The following is an 18,998-nucleotide window of genomic DNA, read 5'->3' on the forward strand; positions in this document are numbered from 1 at the left end:
CAATTATTGGTGATGCAATCATTCGGGCTCACTTGCTTTAGTGGCCTTGCCGATGAAGATCCTGCAAAGATCACGTAGGGTCCCCATCAATGGGAACTTGTCGTGATAGCCTCGCTGCTAGGACAGGAGGCTATTGAGGCCCCCCTCAGGATGTCAGGGCAAGAGGACAGTGTCCCTTGGGCAGTGCCAGCCTGGTGGTGCAAGCCTGGCACCCTGGCACTGCCCATTGGGCACAACGGTACTGCCAGCCTGGCAATGCCCAATGGGTACAGGGCAATGCCAATGGGGTGGGGCTTAAGGTGCGGGGGTGGGACATAGATGGGGCAGGGCATAAGGAGAGGTGAGGGGAGTGGTGCGTCTGCAACTGGGAATGGGGGGAAGCTATACACTCTGCAACTGGCAACAGGTCAGTGGAATTGACCAGGGTGGGCCGGGGAGTGGGGTGATCGGCTGGGCCAGGGTGAGGCAATCAACCGAGGCGGAAGGGTGGATGGGAGACTGATTGGCTGGGGAGGCCTGCGATCTTGGGGGCGGGGGTTGGCGTATGACGTATAGGGGGTAGAGATGACTGACAGATCTTCTTTTGCACAGAACAGAGAGATCTGTGCATGTGTGATTGCACCTTCTGCTGTCAGATGCGAGAGCTTAAGCTCTACTCTTCTCCCTACTAGTGGGAAACAGATTGCCCATTAACTTTTTGAACAAAGTGGCATAAGATTGGACTTGTGGCCTCACTGAAAAACAGACCTGAAACTCTCCTGTTTTCAGGCTCGTTCAGGACTTTGAATTTTTTGGTAAGATCGCCTCCTATATATTTAATCTTGAATCTTAGGCCTTTTTGACTTCATAAGTTACTGATGTGAATTATTCTTAACAGATGTTTGAACAGTGTTCGCTCATTGCCTAGTAATCTGTATCGTCATTGCGTTAAAAAGAATTGCAAGTCTTACTTCATCATTGAACTTCCTCTTATCAAGTGGTATCCTAGTGTATCTCTCTGCTACTTTCAATATCGTGCCTAGAGTGTGGTGCCCAAAATTGTACACAATACACTGAGATCTTATTAAGGTTTTATATAGAATTATTATAATCTTTTGCCTGTTCTTTTCTATACTTCATGAGAGGATCCCTGAAATTCTATTAGCATTTTTCACAGCCTTATTAATCTGTATTAATCTTTAATACAACTGATAACTCAGGAAAAACTCGGTAAATCAGGCATCATCTATGGAGAGATAAAGATGTTTCAGGCTGGTTATTTCTAAATGAAACTGGATGATATTGAAGATTTTACAGGTTTAACAGGTGGGATGAAAGACAGGAGAGCAAAAAAAAGAGATGGTGTTAGAAGGCAAATAGGCTCAGTAATGAACAAATGAAGAAACAAATGATCCTGCAAATTAAGAACAGGAATAAAGCCATCTCCTCTATTCAATAAGATCATGGTTGATCTGATTGTAACCTTGGCCCTACATTCCTGTCTATCCCTCATAATCTTTCACGCCCTCATTAAACAAGAATCTATTCAGCCCTGCCTTAAAAAAATCAAATATTTGATTTGATTTATTAATGTCACATGTATTACCATATAGTGAAAAGTATTGTTTCTTGCATGCTATACAGACAAAGCATATCGTTCATAGACAAGGAAAGGAGAGAGTGCAGAATGTGGTGTTACAGTCATAACTAGGGTGTAGAGAAAGATCAACTTAATACGAGATAGGTTCATTCAAAAGTCTAATGGCAGCAGGGAAGAAGCTGTTAGTATGTGTCTTCAGACTTTTGTATCCTTTTCCTAATGGAAGAAGGTGGAAGAGAGAGTGTCCAGAGTGTGTGGAGTCCTTAATTATGCTGGCTGCGTTTCCGAGGCAGTGGGAAGTGTAGACAGTGTCAATGGATGGGAGGCTGGTTTGCGTAATCGACTGTCCTCGTTTATGATCCTTTGTAGTTTTATTGCGGTCTTGGACAGAGCAAGAGCCACACCAAGTGGTGATTCAATCAGAACTAATGCTTTCTATGGTGCATCTGTAAAAGTTGGTGAGAGTCTTAGTGGACATGCCAATTTCCTTAGCCACCTGAGAAAGTAGAGGCGTTGGTGAGCTTTCCTAACTATAGTGTCAGCATGGGGGGACCAGGACGGATTCTTGATGATCTGAACACCTAAAAACTTGAAGCTCTTGACCATTTCTACTTCCTGTTTCCATAGCCTTTTGAGGAAGAAAGTTCCAGAGACTCATGATTCTCTGAGAGAAAAAAATCTCCTGATCTCCATCTTAACTGGACGACCCCTTTTATATTGGTACTTTTTGGTGCTTTATTCCTAAACAAAAAAGCCAGTTCAAATTAAGTCCAGTCACAGTCCTGTCCGAAGGGACAAACCAGATCCAAGCTGACAGGATGAGACATTCCGTCCCACCTTGGGCTTGATCAAGCAAAATCCAAGCTGACAGGATGAGGCATGACTCCCCCTCTTGACCTTAATCCAACACATCAGGCAGGATTTTCTGCTCGTGCTCGCCCCAAAACTGGAAAATCCTGTCCGAGGTCAACAGACCTTTCCATGGTTTGCCCCTTGCCCATTATGATTTCCGTGGTGGTTTAATGGAAAATTCGCCTCTTTATCTTAGCCAAAAGGCTGAGATGGCTTTGTAAAATTGCATCGGGTAAATCCTTGGTTTTATCTCATTGGCTACCTTGATCTTTTACTCTACCCTATCCTGAGCAAATCACGATTGTAGGGGTCAGTGCACCCCCCCGGTGCAATGAGCTAGCATCATGGTTTCACCCCTGCCGGGTAAGCGACTCCTAATTTTTCACAACAGTGGGACTCCTAGTTCCAAATTCTCTGATAGGAGGAAACATCTGCTCCATATTCACCCTGTCAATATGCCTCAGGATCAGAGTAGCTGTAACTAACAACATCAAGACTAACATTATTTTGAGCAGTGGTTACACTGTAGAGTTGTTTAACTTGATGTGGTGTCTTGAAAGTTGTAAAATGGCTAATAAAAAGATAAAGCGTTGTTCTTCGAGCTTCCATTAAGCTCCATTAGGACAATGTTGGAGGCCAAGATCAGGTGGGTGTGGGGCAAAGAATTAAAATGACAAACAATGGGGCAGCACAACTCCAGGGACCTGGGTTCAATTCCAGCCTTGGATGACTTTCTGTGTGGAGTTTACACGTTCTCCCTGTGCCTGCGTGGGTTTCCTCTGGATGCTCTGATTTCCTCCCACACTCCAAAGGTGTGCATGTTAGCTGGATTGGCCATGCTAAATTGCCCCTTGGTGTCCCAAAATATGTAGGTCAGTTGGATTAGCCATGAGGAATGTGTACGGTTACGGGGATAGAATGGGGAAGAAAGGCCTGTCAGAGAGTTGGTGCAGACCTGATGGGCCAAATGGCCTTTTCTGCACTGTAGGGATTCTATGATTCTATGAACCGAAAGTTCAGGATCACACTTGTGGACTGAATGGAGATGTTCACCCAATCCGTGTTTGGTCTCCCCATGTAGAAGAGGTCGCATTGAGTAATAAATATAACAAATAAACAGAAAGAAATCCCAGTGAGTCATGTCATTCGGAAGGCAGGTTTAGGAGAAATCCGAGGAAAACAAAAAGGCTATGAGGTAGTGAAATAAAAAAAACCTGACGTAGAAAGGGCATGGAATATTAAAAAAAATCACAGAGCCAGCAAAAAGAATAAATTCACAAGATTTGGAGTCAGGATTGAATGGTATATAAAGTAAATGCCAAGGCATTCAAAAGAAAACAGGAGTGAAAAGCACCAATGTATTTTGAGGGGTCTAATATTGAGGGGTACTTTCCCATATTTTTTCAGTGTCACACTCTGACTGAAAACGGGTATGTAGCTCTCCAGCGTCACAGCCCCAATTTTTTGAGCCACTCTGAGGGAAAAAAAATCAGTAGGCGGGGCTTACATAAGAACATAAGAACATAAGAAATAGGAGCAGGAGTAGGCCATCTGGCCCTTCGAGCCTGCCCCGCCATTCAATAAGATCATGGCTGATCTGTCGTGGCTCAGTTCCACTTTCCCGCCCTCTCCCCATAACCCTTAATCCCCTCTCTTATCAAAAACCCATCAACCCGCTTCTTAAAAATATTTAGCGAGGCAGCCTCCACCACTTCAACGGGCAGAGAATTCCAGAGATTCACCACCCTTTGAGTGAAGAAGTTCCTCCTCAACTCCGTTCCAAACCACCTCCCCTTTATCTTGAGGCTGTGCCCCCTAGTCCTACTGTCTTTTTTGAGCGGGAAGAGTCTCTCCACCTCTATCCTATCCATCCCATTCATCATCTTATACGTCTCAATGAGATCTCCCCTCATTCTTCTAAACTCTAACGAGTACAAGCCTAGTTTATTCAGCCTCTCCTCATAGCTCAACCCCCTCAACTCCGGAATCAGCCTAGTAAACCTCCTCTGCACTCCCTCCAAGGCCAAAATATCCTTGCGCAGGTGCGGCGCCCAAAACTGCACACAGTACTCCAGCTGCGGCCTCACCAATGCCCTATACAGCTGCAGCAAGACCTCCCTACTTTTATATTCAATCCCCCTCGCTATGAAGGCCAGCATCCCATTCGCCTTCCTGACCACCTGCTGCACCTGCAAGCTGGGTTTTTGCGACTCATGCACAAGGACCCCGAGGTCCCTCTGCACCGTCGCCTGCTGCAGTTTTTCGCCACGTAAGTAATAGTCCTTCCTACCATTTTTCCTACCAAAGTGGACCACCTCGCACTTGCCAACATTAAATTCCATTTGCCATTTCCTTATGTCATCACTTTATTGGGGCGAGGCCTAATAGAGGGGGCAAGGCTGGCTCCACAGTGATCAGGGAGCCATCTTTAAAGCATGCCCCAATCAGCACAGAAATGGCCCTCAGCCCCCCCATTCGCGTTGGGGTCCAATCCCCGGGGATCACCCCCACCACCACAGCACAAGGGACACAAGGGACGGAGCTCTCCTCCCCACAATACCAACATCAGGGCACCCCACTTCTCAGGCATTACGGTGACTGCCCCCCACATCCCAGCCCCCCACCACCACAGTCTCAGGTTTACTCTTCCCCTTCATAGGCATCAGTACTCCCCAGAAAACATAAAGGTAACCTCTCCCATGGGGCTTTGTGCCAACCTAGCAATGCTAGGGGGCAGTGCTAGGGAGCAGTGCCGGGGGCAGTGCCAGGGCACTGTCCGGGAATGTCTCTCTCCCCTCGGGGCTATACCTATCTTCTGACCTTGGGGAAGCCTGTCAACTGAATCTCTTTTTCAAAGGCCGTTGTAAGCCTTGCTGATGTGACATCATGTCGCTGAGATTTTAATAATCTGCGAAGGGACATCATGTGATGGGGTGTGGGGTGTGGTTGCCTAGTAATACTAAATCCTTTCAAATCCTTTAAATAAGGTTCTCACCTTTTGTGGCCATAAATCCTGTGATGTCATTGAAGGGTGTGAAAAATTGGGAAATGTGACCTCTCCCAATGAGAATCGCTTCTCCCGATTCTCTTTGTGTCTTCCGCCCACATCAGGGCTCCCGTGGACCGTTCGCATGGGCTCAAAATCGCCGTGCCCTTTGCCATAACTGGAATTAATTTTTCTGGTTTAAGATTTTCAGGAGAGGTCATAGAATCCCTGCAGTGCAGAAAGGGGGCCACTCGGCCCTGGTCTGCACTGACTCTGAGACAGCATTTTACCCAGGCCCATCTCTCTGCCCCTATCCCCGAAACCCCTAAAGGTGAAGCTATGAGAAGTCAGTCACAGCTTAGAACAACAAATAGATCATTTTGCAGCTATATGGAAAAATTCAAACCTACTATAAAATATAACACATGCAGAATGCCAAAAATAGGATGACAAAACTGTGACATGAAAAATATTACAAGAAGTATGTATTATAGTTTATTGTATTTGTGGTTTTACTGGCAATATGGGCTCATCCCAAGTGAATTTGAGAATGCACTATATAAAAACAAATATAAAACAAATAAGATGTTTAATATGTTACCAGTAAATTGGTATTGTCCTTTGTTAGATAACACGTATAAGGCAACCATGGTTGAGGAAGAGACTTCAATATTTGCACCATAGAACCACCTAAATGTTGGGCATTGCAATTATATCATTACAAACAATTGTTAATGCACAGGATTTCCATTTTTAACACTTACTTAAAGCAACTTCAAAGTTAAATTTTGACATGTGACCAAAAAAACGTAGCAATATGTTATTAGACAGCAAGTACATGCGCACATATATATATGTGCATATTCAAATTAATGTGAGTTCATATAAAGGTGTAGGGATTATCTTTTCTAGTCAGCTGTCATGATGCTTTTGAGGTCACTTTGTCCTGCCCTATAGGTCTGTTTCATATTGTTTTAAACCCTCATTTTTGCTGTGTGTCTTGATTTACTTTTTGGCGATTAAATCATTTTTTTGGAGGATGAATTAATTTTCCTATCGCTTTGCCTGCTGCTTTTGAACTTGTCACAGAATAGTGGGATGCATATTCATCTGCAACCTCTCAGTAAAATCATATTAGTAAGTCTGTCCAAATTAAACAAAGAATTTATGTGAAAATTATTTTAAATTCTATTAAGAGAAAATGAATTAGATATATTGTGCAAATAGAATATTTGTCAGGAACAGTAGTATTCATGTTATGATCTTTGGCCAGACCCCAAGTTGTTGGTGAGATTTGGTTAGCGACCAAAAACATTTTGTTTCAAGTAGGCAAGGTTTGAGATCCAAGACACTTACTAGATGAAGGAAGCCATAAGATTCCATGGGTTCAGAAAGATAAAACAATTTGCAGTATCTATCTTATACTCTAACATTCAGGCTAAGAATAAGGTACGTGTAAATGAACAGGCAAACTGTGGTCAGATACACCACACTGCACAATAAATGATAGGTGCAACCAACACAGATTCCATGGATATCTTAACAATCTACCAAGACATTGAACATGCTGTGAGTCAACCAATCTCAACCATCTCTCTCACAAGGGTTTTAATTCTTTACCTTTGAAGAATTCTCTCCAAATATCATTCCAAATCAGAGGGTTTCAATGATGGCCCATCTCTCTGGGTTTCAGTTTCACCTTTTGTGATTTTGTTCCTTGGGTACCTGTGCATACTCAAGCATCAGCTTACAACAGCTGCACCATGTTGAACACCACTGCTCTAAAAGGGTATCTTTGCCCCAGCCACCTGCGTCATGAAGTCACCAAACTTTGCCTTCCTGGCTCTTCAGGACTTATCTTTAGCCTTCTTTGATTACCAGGGTTTCTCCCAAGTTTACTGCACTTAAATTCTGCTCCTCGTAGCCATTTCTCTAATTTGGAGCCTGTTTCTCTGCAAGGTGATGCATTTTGGGAGGACTAACAAGGCAAGGGAATACACATTGAATGGTATAGAATACTAGGAAATACAAAGGACAAGAGGGATCTTGGGGTATATGTCCAAATATCCCTGAAGGCAGCAGGATAGGTAAATAAGGTGGTACAAAGGCATATGTGATACTTGCCTTTATCAGCTAAGGCATAGAATATAAAAGCAGTAAGGTTATGATGGAGCTGTATAAAACACTTGCTAGGTCACAGCTGCAGCATCATGTGCAGTTCTGGTCGCCGCACGGTAGGAAAGATAGATTGTACTAGAAAGGCTGCAGAGGAAGTTCACCAGGATGTTACCTCGGCTTGAGCATTTCAGCTATCAATAGAGACTGGATAGGCAGGGATTGTTTTCCTCAACGCAGAGAAGGCTGCGGAGGAACTGCATTAAAGTTTATGAAAGTATTAATTTTATGTTGAACATAGATAAAGTAGATAGGAAGAAACTTTCCCCTTAGTAGATGGGTCAATAAGCAGGGGCATAGATTTAATGGGGATTTGAAGAAAAGCTTTTACACCCAGAAGGTGGTGGGAATCTGGAACTCTCTGTGTGAAAGAAATGGGAACCCTCACAGCGTTTGAGAAGCATTTAGATGATCAGTTGAAACGCCATTGTACACAAGGCTACAGACCTAGTGCTGGAAAATGGGATTAGAATAGATAGCTGTCTGATGGCTGGCACAGACATGATGGGCTAAAGGGCCTCCTACTGTGCTGTAAAGCTCTATGGCTCTTCTATTTTACATAATTTAATTAAGACCTATTTCTGTCCTCTGTTTTTGTCTCTTATCCGAACCTTCTTTTTGGGGACTCAGCCTATTGCCCTCCCTCGTCCCTATCTCTGGGATGCTTCTGATTTAAACTGACTGACTCAAACTGACCCTTGAACTGATTTAGTGACCTATAGAAACATCCTTAGGGCATTCTGTCTTTGCTATTAAATAGGAAGAACTGTAACAAACATTGGAACATCCTGTGCTTTAAATGTTAAAATCTCCAGAAACTGCAAGCTTACCTAGCAAACAGAGATGCAGAAATAAAGGATTCCATAAGAACTAGGAGCAGGAGTTGGCCATCTGACCATTTGAGCCTGCTCTGCCATTCATAAGAACATAAGAAATAGGAGCAGGAGTAGGCCATCTAGCCCTTCGAGCCTGCCCCGCCATTCAATAAGATCATGGCTGATCTGTCGCTGCTCAGTTCCACATTCCCACCCTCTCCCCATTCAACAAGATAATTAATAATTTCATGACAACTTCCACGTTGGAAGAGAGAAGTGAAGGTTTCTTTACAATAGCTTTACAATTTTCTCATGAGAAGCACTTAACATAATTAAAAAAAGGAAAGTCATCATAATCCTAGAGGCTGTTCTCCCTTTTGAGGTGGTGGTAATTTAACCTGAGGATCACCACACCTCAGGCAGAGGGCAAGAATGCAGAGTCTTCATGAATAACCTCAGCCAGTACGGGAATTGAACACATGCTGTTGGCTTTGCTCTGTATCACTAACTAGCTGTCAAACCAACTGAACTAAACTGACCCCAACTCATAATGAATAGCTTATTATGTATCATACAGATAATCTTTCCATTTTGTTTCAGAATTACATATGTCTGAGTATAAAGTTACACAAAATTAACCAGACAAAATCCAGCACATGTAACAATTAGGATTAGCAGAATTTAGACATTGTTGAATTGTCATAGCTCAGAATCTACCTTTTCTCCTGTATTCTTTCTTTGAACTTTGGAAATGACACAATGACATGGTTTTTGACCATAATCTTTTCATGATCATCCAAAGTGAGTGAAAATTCATTTCTTTAGCAATATCTTGACTAGTTCTTATTTCTATTTTTTTCAACATTACTGCTGCAACCGTGAAGCTACACTCTGGTCTCTTCAAATCTGGATGCATGATAGTCATGCTTTTTGAAAGAATGAACTTGCGCACAGGTTTCTCAACTTTAATATGGAAGAACATTTGTTTTCCTTTACTCGTCTACTCTGTTGGTGGAAACTTGCTTTCAATGGCTCCTTTAAGTTTGCAATGCAAACTGTGTATGTCTGATTGTCAACTGGCTTCATAATGATCTTCTTCACTCACTTCCCCCATTACAGGCTGATTTTTTTCATTGCTTTGATCAAAAACCGAAACTGCTGCAAAATCTCAGCACGTCTGACAGCATCTGTGGAGAGAGACTGGAGCTCTGAAGAGCTCACTCTATGAGCATGGCACAGGGGTTGGCACTGCTGCCTCACAGCGCCAGGGGCCTGTGTTCAATTGCCGGCTTGGGTGACTAATCTGTCCAGAGTCTGCACATTCTCCCCGTGTCTGAGTGGATTTTTCCGTATGCTCCAGTTTCCTCCCACAATGCAGTGATGTGCGGGTTAGGTGGGTTGGCTGTGCTAAATTTACCCTTAGTGTCAGGGGGGCTAGTGAGGGTAAATGCATGGGGTTATGGGGATAGGGCCTGAGTGGGATTGTGGTCAGTGCAGACACGACGGGCTGAATAGCCTCCTTCTGCACAATAGGGATGCTATGAAGGATCATCCTGACTCTAAATGTTTACTTTATTCTCTCTGGACAGATGCTGTTAGACCTGCTGAGATTTTCCAGCATTTTCTGTTTTTGTTTCAGATTCCAGCATCCGCAGTATTTTGCTTTTAACCAGATGAGTAAACTTGCCTCAAGGGAGGTTTGCTCTCTTTACACACGTTATTTTTTAGTTTCTCCAAGAGATAGGCGACTGAATCTGGATCGGCTCATATTCTACTACAAAGAACAAAGAACAACCCAGCACGGGAAACAGGCCCTTCGGCCCAACGAGCCCGTGCCGCCATTTCAACAAAGCATTTTCCTACGCCTACCCTGCTCCGTGTGTATGTGAGTGGTACCCCTAATGTAGCCAGATTCAGGGGAGAATAGTGTAGGGACAAATTGGTACATCAATCAGCCTAAAAGCACATCTTTGGGGTGTGGGAAGAAACCGGAGCACCCGGAGGAAACCCACGCAACCACAGGGAGAATGCGCAAACTCTCACAGACACCGGCCCAAATCCATGTATCTGCACAGCTAGCAGTGATAGTCACTGAGCTGTTGTGGTGCCCATCTGCTGGTCCAGTTTTAAGCACACACATCGACACAAAGTACTAGGCCACTCTCAAAACCTCCAAGAGCAGCCCACGCACGGCCCACCGTATGCATGCCCCTCGTTTGACAACAAGGTGGGCCGACACCTGTGGATTAAAAGAGACAAAACATTAACATGTAATATTACATTTCCAGTGTCGCCCTGAGGCTCTGACCCTTATTTAAAACCGTCTCCTATAACCCGCCATCCCTGTTTCACTCATATGCCTATCTAAGTAAACCTTAAACAAATCCAGCGTGCCTGCCTCCACCACCTTACTTGGTAGCGCATTCCATACACCCACGACCCTCTGCGTGAAAAACCTTCCTCTAGTATCCAAATTATACTTCTCCCCCCTCACCCTTAGCTCGTGACCCCTCGTAATAGTTGTTCCCAATCTAGGGAAAAGCCTACCACTGTTTACTCTATCTATCCCCTTCATTATTTTATACACCTCTATCAGATCCCCCCTTAATCTCTGTCTTTCTAAGGAGAAGAGCCCCAGTTTTTCCAATCTTTCCTCGTAACTCAGTCCTTCCATACCAGGCTGCATTCTGGTAAACCTCCTCTGCACTCTCTCCAGGGTCTCCACGTCCTTCCGGTAGTAAGGTGACCAGAACTGGACGCAGTACTCCAAATGTGGTCTAACCAATGTTCTGTACAACTGAAGCATTAGATGACAGCTCTTATACTCTATACCCCTTCCTATAAAGGCTAGCATTCCATAAGCTTTCTTCACAACCTTCTCTACCTGTGTTGACACCTTCAGAGACTTGTGCACTTGCACTCCCAGGTCCCTCTGCATTTCTATACTCTTAATCGGTCTACCTTTTATCATGTAACTCCTCCCTGCATTATTCCTTCCAAAATGCATCACCTCGCATTTGTCAGGATTAAATTCCATCTGCCATCTATCTGCCAAATATACCAGCCTATCTATATCCTGCTGTGTCACCTGACAATCCTCCTCAGCATCCGCCAAACCTGCCATCTTGGTGTCATCTGCAAACTTGTTGATCACACCACGTACGCCCTCTTCCAAGTCGTTTATATATATTACAAAGAGAAGAGGTCCTAGTACTGAGCCCTGCAGCACACCACTGGTGACAGACCTCTAGCCAGAAAAGGTCCCTTCCACTACTACTCTCTGTCTCCTGTTGCCCAGCCAGTTTTCAATCCATCTAGCTACCTGTCCTCGTATCCCATGTGCCTTAACTTTTTCTACCAGCCTACCGTGAGGGACTTTGTCAAATGCCTTACTGAAATCCATATAGATGACATCAATGGCTCGTCCATCGTCAACCGTTTTTGTCACCTCCTCAAAAAATTCTACCAGATTCGTAAGGCAAGACCTCCCCTGAACAAAGCCATGTTGCGTATCCCTAATCAGGTCACAATGCTTCAAATGCTTATACATCCTGTCCCTAAGAGTTTTTTCCAATAATTTTCCTACCACTGATGTCAAACTCACTGGTCTATAATTACCAGGGTTATCCCTACTGCCCTTTTTAAACAGTGGCACCACATTATCTACCCTCCAGTCCTCTGGGACCTCACCTGTGTCCAAAGAAGAGACAAAGATTTGCGTCAGAGGCCCAGCAATTTCATCTTTCACCTCCCTAAGCAGCCTGGGATAAATACCATCAGGCCCTGGAGTTTTATCCGTTTTTATGCTACCTAAAAACCCTAGCACTTCCTCCCTTGTAATGGATATTTCCTTCAAATGATCTATAGCTCCCTCCAAGACATTACACAACACCAAACCCCTCTCCTTCGTGAATACCGACACAAAGTATTTATTCAGGATCTCCCCCATTCCCTCAGACTCGATGCATAGCTCCCCTCCCTTGTCCTTAAGAGGACCAATTTTCCCTCTAACCACTCTCTTGTTCTTAATATAAGAGTAAAATGCCCTTGGATTTTCCTTAATCCTATCAGCCAAAGCCATTTCATGCCCTCTTTTTGCCCTTCTAACTCCCCTTTTAAGCTCCCTTCTACTCTCTCTATATTCCTCCAGCGCACTCTCCGTTCCCAGTTGTTTCGACCTAACATATGCCTCTCTCTTCTTCCTGACCAAGTCTTCAATACCCCCTGTAATCCATGGCTCTCTAATCCTGCCTTTCCCATCCTTCCTCTTTGCTGGCACATGCCTTTCCTGCAACATTATCAGTTTGCCCTTGAAAACCTCCCACTTACCAACCGTGGACTTGCCCGCTAACAACCCCTCCCAATCAGTGTCCTTCAGCTCCCTCCTAATCCGGCTATAGCTCGCCTTCCCCCAATTCAGCACCCTCCCCTTCGGACGGCACTCATCCCTTTCCATTTTTACCCTAAAGTAGATGGACTTGTGGTCACTGTTAGCCACATGTTCGCCTACTGCAACCCCAACCACCTGCCCCGGCTCATTACCCAACACTAAATCCAGTATAGACCCCTCCCTAGTTGGGCTAGTTACGTACTGCTCCAAGGATGTACTAGTTAACATTTCAAAAATAGAACTTCGATTTCCATTTCTTTTGCAATTTCTTCCAAGTATTTTTATTTTTTATTGTTTTTCAATTATTTCTCAAGTGTGTTGATCTTTTTGCTCAGCCAGCAGGATCATATAGAATTACACACTTTACATGCTGACACATAACTATAATGTTGATGCAATGCTAGCAATGGTCATACATGTAAATTTATTGTATTCCCAAAGCCCAAACAAGGTCTTATAATGAAGAGTAGTGTATTCACTAGTTCAGCAACAACTTCATACTTGTACTCTGCCTGTGCTCCTGGGGATAACTCCCTCACTCTTGACACGTGATCTCTTTTGTAGCCATCTCATCATGTCATCACGTGACCACACATTCTACAATAAATAATAACTTCCTTCAAATTTTTTTTATAAGCGCTACGAGTAGGCTTACATTAACACTGCAACTAAATTACTGTGAAAATCCCCTAGTCACCATACTCCTGCACCTGTTTGGATACACTGAGAGAGAATTTAGCATGGCCAATGCATCTAACGAGCCTGCCTTTTGGACTTTGGGGGGAAACTGGAGCACCCGGAGGAAACACATGCAGATACAGGGAGAACTTGCAGATCCTACACAGATCGTGACCAAAGGAATCAAACTCAGGCCCCTGGCGCTGTGAGACAGCAGTACTAACCAGTGTGCCACCATACATGTGCGGAACCATCTTCCATTAATGAATGGACTGTCTGATCATGGGTACCTGTTTGCTTTCAATGAGGACATATAGCAGAAATGGTGATCACTTTTGTAGAGTACTAACAAAGGACTCAGTTGGATGGCTGTTTCGATGGCTAGAGTGTGGTGCAGAATAATGCCAACGTCACTGACCCCAACCAGTAAGGGAACTGAAGCTGTGACGTTGGCATTATTCTGCACCACACTCTAGCCATCTAAACAATCCTTGTGGATTGTCTCATGGAATACAAACATACAAAATCTAAAAGTGATTAGAATCCATATCAAAATAGCAAACAAAAGACACAGGAACAAATGATTAGTTATGCTTGTATCTGCCCTCTCTTCATGTAGCATCCTCAATGTCCAAGTGTTGCCATGGCTTGTGACATGATATCACTGTGGGGCAAGGTGAAGAGATCAGCCCAAGAAAGCTTCAGTTCCCTTATGGTTGGGGTCATTCTTGAGGGCAGATACAAGCATAACTAATCATTTGTTCCTGTGTCTTTTGTTTGCTATTTTGATATGGATTCTAATCACTTTTAGATTTTGTATGTTTGTATTCCATGAGACAATCCACAAGGCCTGGCAAATATGTGGACAATGAACAGAAATTCTGTTAGTTGTCTCTGAGTATCACCACCTCAGAGAAAATATTAGTTGATCATTTTTATTCATGAAGCCTTGAGATGAAGGAAAAGAGTGGCTGAAAATATTAACAGGCTGACTACAGTAAACCAGATTTAACAACCTTCATCCTGACTGCCATAGCAATGGAAGTGGAGAACTGCCATTATCTTATCTCTGCTCAGTTTGCATTATTGCCAGTGGAAGAGTTTGTAATCCTGCTCCTGAGTCGAGATAGGCACCAGTGCATTTTCATTGAACAATGCATTTATTACACTGATAGTGTAGTTTGTTGAGTTATATTATTGCTGAACACACATTGCTCTAGCTACAGGTCATGCTTGGTTTTTTCTTAGTGATTTTAATGGTTTTAATTCAGTCCAGAAGGCTTGTTGTAATAAAATATGAAGCCAGTCAGCAAGAATGATAAATAGGGGCAAAGACATATTTTTTTAAAAAATTTCTCAATCTTCAAAGTTACAAAGTTACAATGCTCAGAATGGACCGGGCAAACCTGAAACCCTTCCTTGCTTGTTCCAAAAACCAAATTAAAATTGAATCCAATTGAAGGTCCTCATAAGGGAGACAGACAAGGTCCAAGTTGACAAGACAAGGCACAGCACACTATCTGATGCTTCATCTTAGCCAGTAGGCCAAGAAGTAAGTGTTGAAAGCTTAGTCTCATATGTTGAAACAAGGTAAGACATAGTTACATCAGTAATGCTCCTGATTATGAAAGATTGTACCATCGGCTGTTAATATATCAGCAATTACACTGTATTACAATTACATTGTTAAGCCAATTGCATTGTTAAAGACAAATGATACGCATTGCCTCATCTGTACATCAGCTGTAACAGAGAACTGGGAGAGCCAGTCACTTGGTTGAGCTGTTTTAAGAATAAACCAGCTTGAAGTAAATGATTAGCTTTAGGCTCATTCTTCCACTCTATACAACTATTGGAAGTGACATGGAGCATCCTTTTTGATAAGCTGATGTACTTCCCAAATCAGCAAGAGTTTACGTTTCTGATGGCATTGTAGTCTGCCCAAAACAGCTCCATACTGGATTTTCTCATTCTGAGGTATTGTAACCACTTCAGTTTACAACAGCCATTTTATAAATGCCAGCATTAACACTGTTTCTAGCAACATGCATGTGTCGTAAATATATTGCAGAGATGTACATCCCTTGTAAAGAAGATTTAACTATAACTTGTGCGGTTGATTTATTTGAAATACTACAACAAGAATGACTGATACTGCATCACAGCTTCAACAACTGGGGAGCCCAGAACATTTGGGCAAAAGATAAGGCTTAGGCATTTTCTACGATCTTCAAACAGAAGTGCTGAATGGATGATTCATCTTGGCCTCCTCCAGGGCTTCCCAGCATCACACATGTCAGTCTTGAACCAATTCAATTCTTTCCTCATGATATCAAGAAAAAGCTGAAGACAAAGGGAGCTACAAAGGCTTTGGGCTCTGACACTATTCCGACAGTTGTGCTGGAGATTTGTGCTCCAGTACTTGCTGCGCCCCTAGTCAAATTGTTCCAGTAAAGCTACAATATTAGCATCTACTCGACAATGTGGAAAATTGCCCACGTATGTCCTGCACACTAAAAAGAGGACAAATCCAGCCCATCCAATTACCGTCCCATCTTAGTCATCAATAATGTGATGGAAGGGGTCCTCACCAGTGTTTTCAAGTGGCTCTTACTTAGCAATAACTTGTCCATTCAGCTTCTGATCTCATTACGATCTTGGTTCAAGCATAGACAAAAGAGATGAACACCAGTGGTGAAGTGTAAATGACTGCTCTTGATATGAAGGCCATGTTTGGCTGAGGCATAAAGGAGCTCCACCAAAGTAGGAGTCAATGGGAATCTGCTGGTTGGAATGAGAAACCTAGCATGATGGAGGTTGACTATGGTGTTGGAGGTCAATCATCTCAGTTCCAGGACATCACTACAGGAGTCCCTCAGGGTAATGTCTTAGGTCCAACCACCTTCAGATGCTTCATTAATGACCTTCCTTCATCATCAGATCAGAATTGGGGAAATTCACTGATGATTGCACAATGCTCAGCACCATTTGTGACTCCTCAGATACTGAAGCACTTCATACCCAGATGCAGCATGACCTAGACAACATCTAGCCTTGGGCTGAAAAGTGGCAAGTAACATTCACGCCACACATGTGCCAGGTAATGACATTTCTAACAAGAGAAAATCAAACCATCGCTCCTTGACATTCAGTGGCATTATAATCACTGAATTCTCCACTATCAACATCCTGGGAGTTAACACTGACTGGATTAGACATACGAAAATTATGGCTACAAGAGCAGTTCAGATGTTATGAGCCCTACAGAGAATAATTCGTCACCTAACTCCCCAAATCAGGATGATGTGTGATGGAATACTCCCCAGTTGCCTGGATGGGTGTAGCTTCAATAACACTCAAGAGACTTGACACCATCCAGGACAAAGCAGGTTGCTTGATTAGCACCACATCCACAAGCATCCACTTCCTCCACCACCAACACACAGTGACAGCTGTGTGTAACATCTACATTGCAGGAACTCACCAAGTTTCCTTCAGCAGCACCTTCCAAACCCAGAACCACTACTATCCAGAAAGACATGGGCAGCAAATACCTGGAAATACCACTAGTTGAAGATTCTCCTTCAAATCACTCACCATCCTGACTTGGAAATATATCGCTGTTCTTTCACTGTTGCTGGGTCAAAATCCTAGAACTTCCTCCCTATCAGCACTGTGGGTGTACCTAGACTACAAACACGGCAGTGGTTCAGGAAGACACTTCATCATTTTCTCAAGGGCAATTAGGTATGGACAATGAATGTTAGCCTAACCAGTGATGCCCACATCCCTTGAATTAATTAAAAAAAACACATTCACAAATTGTAAAGATGCTCATTCACCAGTTTAGAGGAAACAACTTATTTATTTACAGATTAAAACTATAAGAGGCTTGCAATCAGCTCCCGAGATGACTCTGGGTATCGAAGCCTGTTCTTACCAGGGTGATCCCCAACCCTACTCCCTGATTGGGTCCCTGGGTCATGTGACTCTAACTCTGCAGATTAATCCTTAAAGAACAATCACCACATCCCTCCCCCTCCAAGTCCTTTTATACAAATATCAATATTCAATTTACACAGGCCAAGATAATTAAATATTTTAGTACATGAATTTAGTCAATTATGAATTAAGCTCTTCAGGAGATTTCCAAGTCCTTTGGAATGGTCTGGGACACTTTCACAGGATTGCTGTTAGCCAAAACCACGACGACAGACACAGGCAGTTGAATTCTTTCTGTTTCCATGGAGATATTGATTGCACCTGCCACAGAACCAGCTACTTCAGTGATAAAACAATGGGCAAAATTTCTTGAGGGCAAGATACCATCTGATGGCAAAACTGGCAGCTTGGGGCCTCTTTCTTTTCTCAAATGTTTTCTATGTTTTTGGACGATGCTTCTTTCTATATCCATTTGATGAGACAGGGGTCCAGTTTTAGAAACTGATTCCAGGGACCCAACTTGACCAACTACCAAAACTCCTCAAATACACTGAGCCATCCACTGTAAATGACCGTGATAACTGATGTGAATCATGACTTGTCTGCTGCTTGCTTTGGCAGGTCTCTATCCTCCCTGGTAACTTTGGAAACACAAGGTTCGGTCTCATTCTGAGACGATGGTTCACTAATAACTCTGCTGGTAGGACTCCCATTGTTGAATGTGGAGTGGTTCAGTAACCAAGAAGGAAGCATGAGACTGTGGTTTCCTGGGTTACTCCTGGCTGTTTCTTTAGGCCAGACTTGAAAGTTTGTTCAGCTCACTCAACTAGTCCATTGAATAAGGCACAGTTCTAAAGTGCTTTATACCATTGAATGTGGTGAAGCTTTGAAACTAAGCAGTTGCGGATTCTATTCCATTGTCAGAGAATGGCCATTGTCTGGCCATTCATGCCACTGCCACTGACAGCAAAGATGGAGAAATGATGCTCATCCAAATCTCTGTTCATTGCAGCAGGACAGGAGAATCCCGGCTGGGGGTGAGATCAGAAAATCCGCTCAATGACTTCAGGTATTCCGTGCATGGAAAAATATTGGTGCAATCTTTCAATGCGATGTAGGAGACTTCACATCAAGAACATCCAACACGTAGAACGTGCATCAATGATGAGCAGAAACATTGTGTTCATGAATGGACCAACATAATCACTATGGACTGGTACCTATGGTTGCCAAGCCATTCCCAAGAATGCAGTGGGGCCGCAGCAGGCAATCTTTATTGCAGTTGGCACTGTTCACCGTGCTTGACTAGGCTCTCAAGTTGTTATCAATGCCAAACAACCACACATAATCTCTGATGAACGTCTTCATCTTTGAGATGCCTGAATGAGCACAGTATAATTCCATTAGAAGTGACTCTGCCTGGTACAGGAACAACTACTCTAGCTCCCCAGATAATGATGCCATACTGGCAACTCAATCCATCCCTGCAGGTAACAAGTGATTTCATTTCTTCAGTGACTGGCTCATTGGCCCAATCTGTACATATTTTGTGTCTCACTCTGAACAGAAGTGAATCCTGAC

This window comes from Carcharhinus amblyrhynchos, chromosome 12 (assembly GCF_965287045.1).
Source record: "Carcharhinus amblyrhynchos chromosome 12, sCarAmb.v2.hapA, whole genome shotgun sequence".
Taxonomy (NCBI): domain Eukaryota; kingdom Metazoa; phylum Chordata; class Chondrichthyes; order Carcharhiniformes; family Carcharhinidae; genus Carcharhinus; species Carcharhinus amblyrhynchos.